This window comes from Akebia trifoliata, chromosome 5 (assembly GCF_017979445.1).
Source record: "Akebia trifoliata isolate Shusen 1 chromosome 5, ASM1797944v1, whole genome shotgun sequence".
NCBI lineage: Eukaryota > Viridiplantae > Streptophyta > Magnoliopsida > Ranunculales > Lardizabalaceae > Akebia > Akebia trifoliata.
In genome coordinates this window covers 5009551-5019201 of record NC_141379.1, presented here as the reverse complement: position 1 = coordinate 5019201, position 9651 = coordinate 5009551, and the positions used below count along the sequence as shown (strand labels likewise).

The window sequence follows — 9651 nt, the reverse complement described above, 5'->3', positions numbered from 1 at the left end:
TGTTCATGATCAAATCCTAAATCCATGTTCATTAAGATGTATTTTTTACAACATTTTATTCTATTTTTCTCGTTGAACTATGCTTTCAAGTATGAAGAAAGATTGTGTATAGGTTAACAACCTAAATAAATCCCTTCGAAACCATAAACAAAAGCCCATAATCCCAATACATAGTTATATCCCTAAGTACTGAAAGACATCCGATATGTACAAGAATAATTTTACACATATTTATATCCCTAAAACTGAAAGACATCAGATATGTACAAGAATAATTTTACACATATTTATATCTCTAAGTACTGAAAGACATCAGATATATACAAGAATAATTTTGATATCAGATATGTACAAGAATAATTTCACACATATAGAGAGACTAAAACATGGTTATATGTCTCTTTTATTGAATCCTAGGTGGTTGTTTGGATCCTCCTTAGTGATATATGATTCCATTTTCTTTCACTTCATCCTTGGCCAATAAATCACCTTCTTTTGCTTCGTCCTTACTCTCCTTGGCTTTCTCATCGTCCTTCAGTTTTGTCCCCAGATCTTGAATTAGGTTCTCCAAGCAAGCTTCAGTGTCCTCAACAACACTTTTGAGCATCAGATTCTCCGCAACATCGGCTGGAGTCATTTGGGTCTTTTCTAGCAAAACTCTAATGGTCTCAAATAAATGATGCGAATCGAGATCCAAATAATTCTTGGCCAACACCTTGAACCCTTCGAAAGTACAATAAGACAATTCGATGCGCAAGTCCATCCGACCTCTTCGAATGAGTGCAGGGTCGAGTTTCTCCACATAGTTGGTAGTAACGACTATTAATCGCTCTCCAATGCAAGCCGACCATAGCCCGTCGATGAAATTAAGAAGCCCAGAAAGAGTAACTTTGCTTTCTTTCTTCTTACTATCTTTTTTAGCCTTCTTAAGTACTGGATCCTTAGCCTCTTCTCCATCTTCCTCTCTTTCTTTCTTCTCCTTCCGTTGCCCCGTAAGGTCGAGTGAACAGTCGATGTCCTCGATCATGAGAATTGACTTACTTGCCATATCAATCAATAGCTTCCTTAGTTCGGAATTATCCTTCACGGTCGTTAATTCAAGATCATAAACATCGTAATCAAGAAGATTAGCCATGGCGGCGATCATAGTAGACTTACCCGTCCCCGGAGGGCCATAAAGGAGATACCCACGCTTCCATGCCTTACCAATCTTAGCATAATAGTCTTTAGCTTTGCTGAAGGTAATAAGATCATCGATAATTTCCTTCTTCTTCTTTTGATCCATCGCCAGTGTTCGGAATGATGCTGGGTGATTGAATACTACATGGCTCCACTTGGCGCCCCTGTATCCATCCCAATTTTCGCTTGGGTTATTCGTGTAAAGCTTTCTCTGCCGATTCTTCACTCCAATCGCCTTCCCTTCTTCGATAACATAATCCAAGTATGACCCAACGATGAGATCCTGGTGTCTTTTATGGAATGTAAGCGTGTAGTACCGTTTACTAGGAGCGGCAAAGTAAGAGATGGTCTTGGAATCAGGCATAATTTTGTTCGAAGACCACCTTAACTTCACTCCACGATAATCAATGGCTACTTCTTGGTTGTCGTCCATGCTAAGAAGAAGGTTCTTACTGTTCTTGCCAATATTGGCCCTGAATCGCTTGGTTCGCTTTGAAGAATTGGTGCTAAGGTAAGACTCAATCTCAGTGTAGACTTCACTGCGTTTGAGATACTTACCTGTGAATTCATGGAAGGAAATTTTAATGTATGGATTGAAGAAGTCCACCAATCGGTCTGTATATCGCTCTATGTAAGATCGAAGATGCTTGGGGAAGTATTGATGAAACATGGTGTAGAGGATCATCAAGGTGCCAAGGCTTGATCCTAACCAAGTCCATGTCTCTCCCATTGTCATGGCTATGTCCTTCTTAATTTTTTAGGTGAAACTCTTTCAACTATACTCGTTTAAATAAGAGAAGCAGAAGAGGTGGGTTAGTTTTTGTTTTTGTTTTTGTTTTTGGAAGGTAATGGGGAGTATTTAGTGGACCCCCAGCCGACAAAAGAAAGTTAGTCTCACATAGGATTTGCCCTCGACATCCTCATTTACAATGGTATGCAGATAAGTTGGGAACTCAGTAGGAGATAAAATTGAACTTTGAAAGAATCTAAACCATGACGTCAAAGAATCTACAGCCTTGTTTGTTTCTCTATAAATGAATGAGAATCTGACCTCTTGAGATGACCTTGAGAGCTCTTTGATAGAGTGGATCATACTCCTTAATACAGTTTTTCTTTGTGTTCACACTAAGGGTTTGGTCATTGGTGGATCTTTCTTTGTAATTTCCGTGTTCCGCTGTTGTCACTGTTGTGAGGCTAATTGGGATTGTATTTTATTAAGTAAGAGAAGATAGTTGGAAGAAGGCCATATAGAAATGAACGTTCTTGGACTTTGTTGTGTGGTTTTAGGTCTTTGATGGAAACTATGGCGTCATGCACATGATGTCATTCTCAAGAGACGGAGAAGAGGTGGGTTAGTTTTTCTTTGTGTTTACAACAAGGGTTTTTGTCATTGGTGGATCTTTCTTTGTAATTTCCGTGTTTCTGCTGTTGTCACTGTCGTGGGGCTAATTGAGATTGTATTTTATTAAGAGAAGAAAGTTGGAAGGCGGCCATGTAGAAATGAACGTTCTTGGACCTTGTTGTGTTGTTTTAGGTCTTTGATGGCAACTATGGCGTCATGCACATGATGTCATTCTCAAGAGATTGTTGGAGTGGTGTTCAAGTCTTCAAATTCATTGTATTATGAAGATGCCAACTTAGTGAAAGCGGATCCCATGTAGCACCCTTCAGCACTCTATCCATTGATGAGAGAGTCATAATATGAAAAACTAACATCCCAGCCATCTTGTGATCAAGGTTTAGATTTAATTATTTAATTATTTTTTTTTCTTAAATCAAACAAGAATATATATATATAGATAGGGGGCTGTTCAAGGGACATATGTAAAAACAATGGTTCTTCAAAATATGGGTTATTGGTTTTGGATTGAGCTGATTTTTTGCGAGGATGGTCAATATGATGAGAAGATCATCCTCACAAAAAATCAGCTCAATCTAAAATTTCTAGATCCATAAAAAGTGATTTACATATTATTGACAAAAACTAACAAAAAATCGACGATCCACATTCCAAATCACTTTTAATAGGGTTAGAAGTTTCATGTTAGACTGATTTTTTTTCTGGATAATCTTCCCATCAAAGAGATCATCCTCACAAAAAAATCAGCTCAATTCAAAACTTCTAACCTATATTTTGAAAATTTATTAATGTTAAATTGTTTTTACATATGTCCCTTGATATATATATATATATATATATGGGAAGACGTATGGAAAGTGTTCCTAGGCATGTCTTAGGTTCAACTCCCATAGAACCCATAATCCACGTAGAATATCAATTCATAATTAATTACTTTATTTGGACTAGTAATAAATTGACTCTCTTTGTACGTTCTGACATGTCATGCGAACAAAATCATAGGTGTTTTTCCTAATGTCTCACAAAGAAACAATCAATTTATCAGGACTCTTTTATTTGTTAGAGCTGCCATTGACACCCCAACTTTTACTTATTACAGCCAATTAAAAATAAGGAAAAGGGTGAATTTCTATTTCATGTGCAAAATATGATAAAATTTTGAGTTCGGTACATTGCTCATTTTAATTCTCAAAACATGCATTCGTCATTTTGACCAGAGAATTCATTGATTATAAAAGTGACGAATTCACTCAAAATACATGTTTTGGAAATGAAAATGAATAATGCACTGAAATCAGAATTTGGACATAATTTGCATATGGTTTGGAAAAAATCCCAAATGAAAAAAAATACTTGAGTGGTTGAGAATAAGAAAAGGTTGAAGTGCCTCTCTCTCTCTCTCTCTCTCTCTCTCTCTCTCTCTATATATATATATATATTTAGGTAGATATCTATTTTTTGGTTTATATGAGCCTAATCATATTATAAACAACTACTAATCATAATTGTAAACAACTACTGAAATTGTTTTAACAGAGTCTTATAGTGTTTTATAATGTTGAGATTATGATTTGGATCAAACCTTCTAATTTTTATTTTGTTTCTTTTAAAGAATTGGTGGGTAATGATTAAATATTGGGGTGCCAATAGTAGCTATCTTATTTTTAAATAAATATTATTATTAATTTAATTTATTCTCTGAGAGTTTTGTTTTCATTCTTAATTCATTGGGTAAATATAAATAATAACACTTTAACCAACGCCCTAACATTTGTACAGTTGCATGATTGAGTGTTATTTGACTATTTAATCGTATAATTTTCTCTTTCTGTATAATTTGTCGATGAAGAAGAATGACACCTTAAAAAATAGTCCTAATAATATGACACCTCCTCTTTGACACATGCCCCCCTACACCTCGGTCACAGAATCATAGATCATTTACCTCGGGACACACAAGAAAAAGGTTTATGGTTATACATATCTTGAGGCAAGTGGACTACGGTTCTGTGATGGGGGGCGTTAGAAAATAATTACAGTAAAAAGAACTCATTGCACTCCAAAAATTAAAATTAAATGTTACATTCCCTTTTTTCTTCTTGAAGCATTTCCACAACAAAAGTCAGTTTCTCTACCTATACATTCCCTTCTACTTAGAAGTGTGTTTTGAAAAATGTTTGCCAAAATGTTTGTTGCTTCATTTCCCTTATGATAAATTGTATCTCTCGGAAAAAAAAAACTTATATTTCCAAAGACCCGTTACACTAATGTCTAAATCTAAAGGTTGCCCTAATAACCTACAACTAGTAGTTTAAGATGAGGGTCGTTCCAAACTTACTCAAAAAAAAGGCACTAACTAGATACCAATGAAAAAATCAATGCTTCTATGCACCCTGCAACGTTAGTGAGTGACTTTTTTGAGTTAGTTCATAATTTTTCTTACACTAATATTTTCTTACTTGAAAATTTTTCACTGCATCTGTACTCAGCTGATGTGGCAAGGGCATTGAATTATTGATCATTTTCTTCAAGAAACACAGGGAAAATAATCAATGGTTATGTGCCCTTATCACGTCACTCGAGTACAGACTGAATGAAAATTTTCAAGGCAGAAAATCACAACTCTTTTTCTTAAGATAACAATTATTGGAAAAAACAAATAAAAGGGTAATTTTTAAAGGTTGCAGTGCTCTCGCATATCACACTCACGATCTGCACCTGTTAATAAATGAGTAGGGATCTAGAACAGTTTCCCATACCTAACCAAGGTTAGGTGACACCCCATTTATGCCACATGGCATTTTTGGAACTCATTGACCGTATGGATATGTGATCCATCCTTTGGAGAACCTAAATACCAAAAATCTTAGTGTTTGATAACATGCATCCACTAGATCCAAGTTCTTGAAAAGAGTTTAAATCCTACGGTTAAAATCATTCTTAAGACAATGATACTATCAATGGATGCACCACCAATCAAACTGATCTTTTGTGTGTAGATTTATCAAGGGATGGAACATACAGTCAATGGATCCCCAAAAATTCCACGTGGCATAAAATGGGGTGCCATCTGATCATGGTTTGGTATGGGACACTGTTCTCAAACCCTTCTCTTTGTAAATAGGCTTATTTATGGAAATATTCGGATTTAAATAAAAAAAATTAACCTACTAACTCCCAATTTTTAAAGAAAATGAAAATTGGCATCATTTCAATCGTAAAATTACTAAATAGCTAGAAAAATTGTTAGACTTTCATAATGTAAGAGATGGTCTGAATTATTTATTTGATACAATCCCTCAGAATATATTATAAAATGGCAGCCACAAAATTATCATACATGTAGTATTATAATATGATAATAATAAGTACTTAGCCACACACAAAAAAATGATAATAATACATGATTTTACCAATTGAAAATGACAAAAGTATTGCCATGAATGAGACCTCAAAGTGAATTGATTGAATGTTCTATTAATAACATGATTTTAAAATTTGGTCCCTTGCCTTCTCGCATTCACAAACGGCACCGTCCAAATTATCTCAGACAGGGTTCTTTTTTTTTTTTTTTTTAATTCTTAAATAATAATACCAAGAAGAAGAAGAAGAATCTCAACTTTCGCGAGTCATTCAAAAATTATATCTAGAAGATTGAGGAATGTCATCTTGGTCTCGATCAGACTTTTTTTAAATCGTGATGGCTGATAGATTTCCTAAGAGCACAATATCAACAAATGATCTTAATATGTTACCATAATTTTGTTGATAGTTCATCTTGATATGTGCCATATCTTAGGGATTCACACATGGTATTAGGTCCATCACAGTCAAAGGTCTTGACGTGATGCTTGCTTTTGAGTTTGGACTAACTTAATAAGTTACCATAATTTAGTTGATTGTTCAACTTGGTATGTACCATGTCTTGCGGATTCACAAATGGTATTAATTAAGTCCCACGCAGGAAAAGGTCTTGACTCGTGGTGCTTACTTTGGACTAATATATTTGTTCTCATTCCAACCCGATGGTCCCTCCCGTGCTATTTGTCTCCTGTAATAATAATAAAAATAAGAAATCTGAGCCATAAACCCTTAGAGAGGACTTTCAAAATGAATAAATTGACTACTCTCTGACAAACTCCCCCCCTCCCCCCCCAAAAAAAATATGTGCAGTCTTGTATCCCAAGAAAAAAATCTATGATTCTCTGCACAGTCACGAAGGGAGGGGGAGTTAGAAAATCACGACTCTTCCAACATAGAGTCGTCTCGTGATAAATTGACTCAAAAGAAATCACTCAAAATTTACCCACTGACATTGCATGTGCACAAAACCATAGTGATTTCCTTGTGTATCTTGAGGGAAAAAATCTATGGTTTTGTGCACCACTATGTCAACGAATGAATTTTCAGTGACTTTTTTTGACTCAGTTTATCATTATTCTTTAAAATATGTCGTAAATGTGTCTCTTAATTCACACTTTGCAATATATATATATATATATGGGTGGGGTTCCTACGACACACATTGCGACACAGTGTTTGTCTTATATTGCGACACAGTGTTTGTCTTAAATAAGCCCATTCCAAAAGCTCTAACCCATGTTTTGAAAAATCTTTTGCCAAAATGTTTGTTGCTGAACGGGACCCATATATATATATATGGGTCTCGTTCCCCACCCTAAGCTTTACCCTACACTTTAACAAACATGTTTTGTCCTACATGGGTTAGAAGTTTTGGAATAGGCTTATTTTTGGTGAAGATGATCACTATGGTGAGGAGATCATCCTCACCAAAAATCAGCCCATTCCAAAACTTCTAACCCCATAAAAAATGGTTTATAAAAAATGGACGGTCCATGATTTTTCAACTTGTAAACATGGGACTAAAAATTTCGGAATGGGCTGATTTTTGGTGAGGATGATCTTCTAATCATAGAGATCATCCTCACCACAAATCAGCCCATTCCAAAACTTCTAACCCATGTAGGACAAAACATGTTTGTTAAAGTGTAGGGTAAAGTTTAGGGTGTCGAACATTTCCCCATATATATATATATATATATATATATATATATAGGGTGGCGGTCGGAGGTTTAAAGAGTGCCAAACATTTTTTTGATGTATGGATTAGAGGTTTTAGAATGGGCTGATTTTTTGTGAGGTTGATCTCTATGATAAGGAGATCATCCTCAACAAAAATCAGCCCATTCTGAAACCTTTAATCTCATAAAAAGTGATTTATAAAAATCAGACGGTCCACAATTCTTCAACTTGTGAATTAGGGTTAGAAGTTTCGGAATGAGCTGATTTTTGGTGAGGATGATCTCTTCACAATAGAGATCATCCTCACAAAGAAAAACATCCCATTCTAAAACTTCTAACCCTTATTTTCAAAAATGTTTGGCACAATATTTGGCTCTCTTTAGGGCCTCTGAACGGTTCCCATATATATATATATATGGGGGCGGTTCAATGGACATATGTAAAAACAATGGTTTTTCAAAATATGGGTTAGATTTTGGATTGAGCTGATTTTTTGCTGGGATGGTCACTATGATGAGAAGATCATCCTCACAAAAAATCAGCTCAATTTGAAACTTCTAAATCCATCAAAAGTGATTTACAAATTATTGACAAAAAATCGACGGTCCACATTCTAAATCACTTTTAATGGGGTTAGAAGTTTCATATTGGATTGATTTTTTTTTTTCGGATGATCTTCCCATCATAGAGATCGTCCTCACAAAAAATCAACTCAATATGAAACTTCTACCCCATATTTTGAAAATTTATTAATGTTACATTGTTTATACATATGTTTTTTCATATGTCCCTTGAGCCTGACCATATATATATATATATATTAATTTAAACTAATCATATGTGAAAATTTTTGGGATGTGGTGATGAGTGTTTAGTGCAAATTATCTATAAATAAAAACTTTGACAAGTAAGGGTCGATTAACAAAGATAACGTTGATCCAACAATTTTTGACTTAAAAACGATCACAATTCAAAGTATTAAAGAGAATTAAAATAAAATTAATCTAAGATAAATAAGAGTAGGAATCACATTGTAAAAAAATTAGATTAATCAAATACACCAAAACAATTCATCTTATTAATTTATTTGTTTACTTATTATCTCAATCTAATCAACAAAACTGTGGAGGACAATTTTGTGAAGGATTGATCATAAAAAAAAAAGATTCTATAAAACTTTATGATCATTCTAACTTTGGCATCAGAGACTCTGTTTTTAAGGGGAAAAGGGCCAATATAAGAATAAAATAGTGAGTGTGCACTTTAAGGACTTGGGAAGATAACGAAGCTCGGCCTTTGTGATCAATCCTTCACAAAATCGTCCTCCACAAAAACTAAGGTTATTAGATTAGAAGATGAAATTTGTTAATCCAAATATTAATCCTAAATTTTGTAATGATATTTAATAAAGCAAAATCAAAAGGTTAAATATCAAATATCTAACAAAGCATAGTTTAACTTAAACTTATCTAAGATTAAAAAATTAAAATCATGAGAATAAATATTATATCTAATTATTACTATTCAATAAATTGGTATCACAATAGATAATTGAAGCTTGATAAGAAACAAATAAAATTATCTAAGATGATTTTGCTTAGGCTTCATCAACCTCTTTAATGGAATCTAGCCACAGATCATAGTAAGAATAATAAAATAACATAAAAGTAAAAAAGAGAAGAGATTGAAAAGAAAATGATGATTCTTTTATTAATCTTTACTTGAAATTGGTAGAGTATTCCAACTGTTTACAAAGCTTGAACAAAAAGTAGACTAAAATAAAAATAGAAAAAATCAGTGATAATAAGAAAAAATAATCTCAGGGGAGATGAGATGAGATTTAGCTATGGTCTGGTCTCTTATTTATAGAGATCAAATTAGGGTTCCTTTAGAATTCGGAACACTTTCGTGTTTTACAAGGACTCTAAACCCTAACTTGTTACATTACAAATCACGTCGTCTCAACATTACACAAATCTTAAAATATAATTCGTTGACATCACCGTGTTGCCCAATGTGTTTACTGCGCCACGTTGCTTGTGGACCCTTTGACTTTGGTCTTCGGTGTC

General features: G+C 34.1%; 1 pseudogene; it reads right to left on the bottom strand.

Moving 5' to 3' along the window:
- Positions 1 to 87: 87 nt before the first annotated feature.
- LOC147401176 (AAA-ATPase ASD, mitochondrial pseudogene) lies at positions 88 to 2884 on the bottom strand (annotated as a pseudogene).
- Positions 2885 to 9651: the final 6767 nt, after the last annotated feature.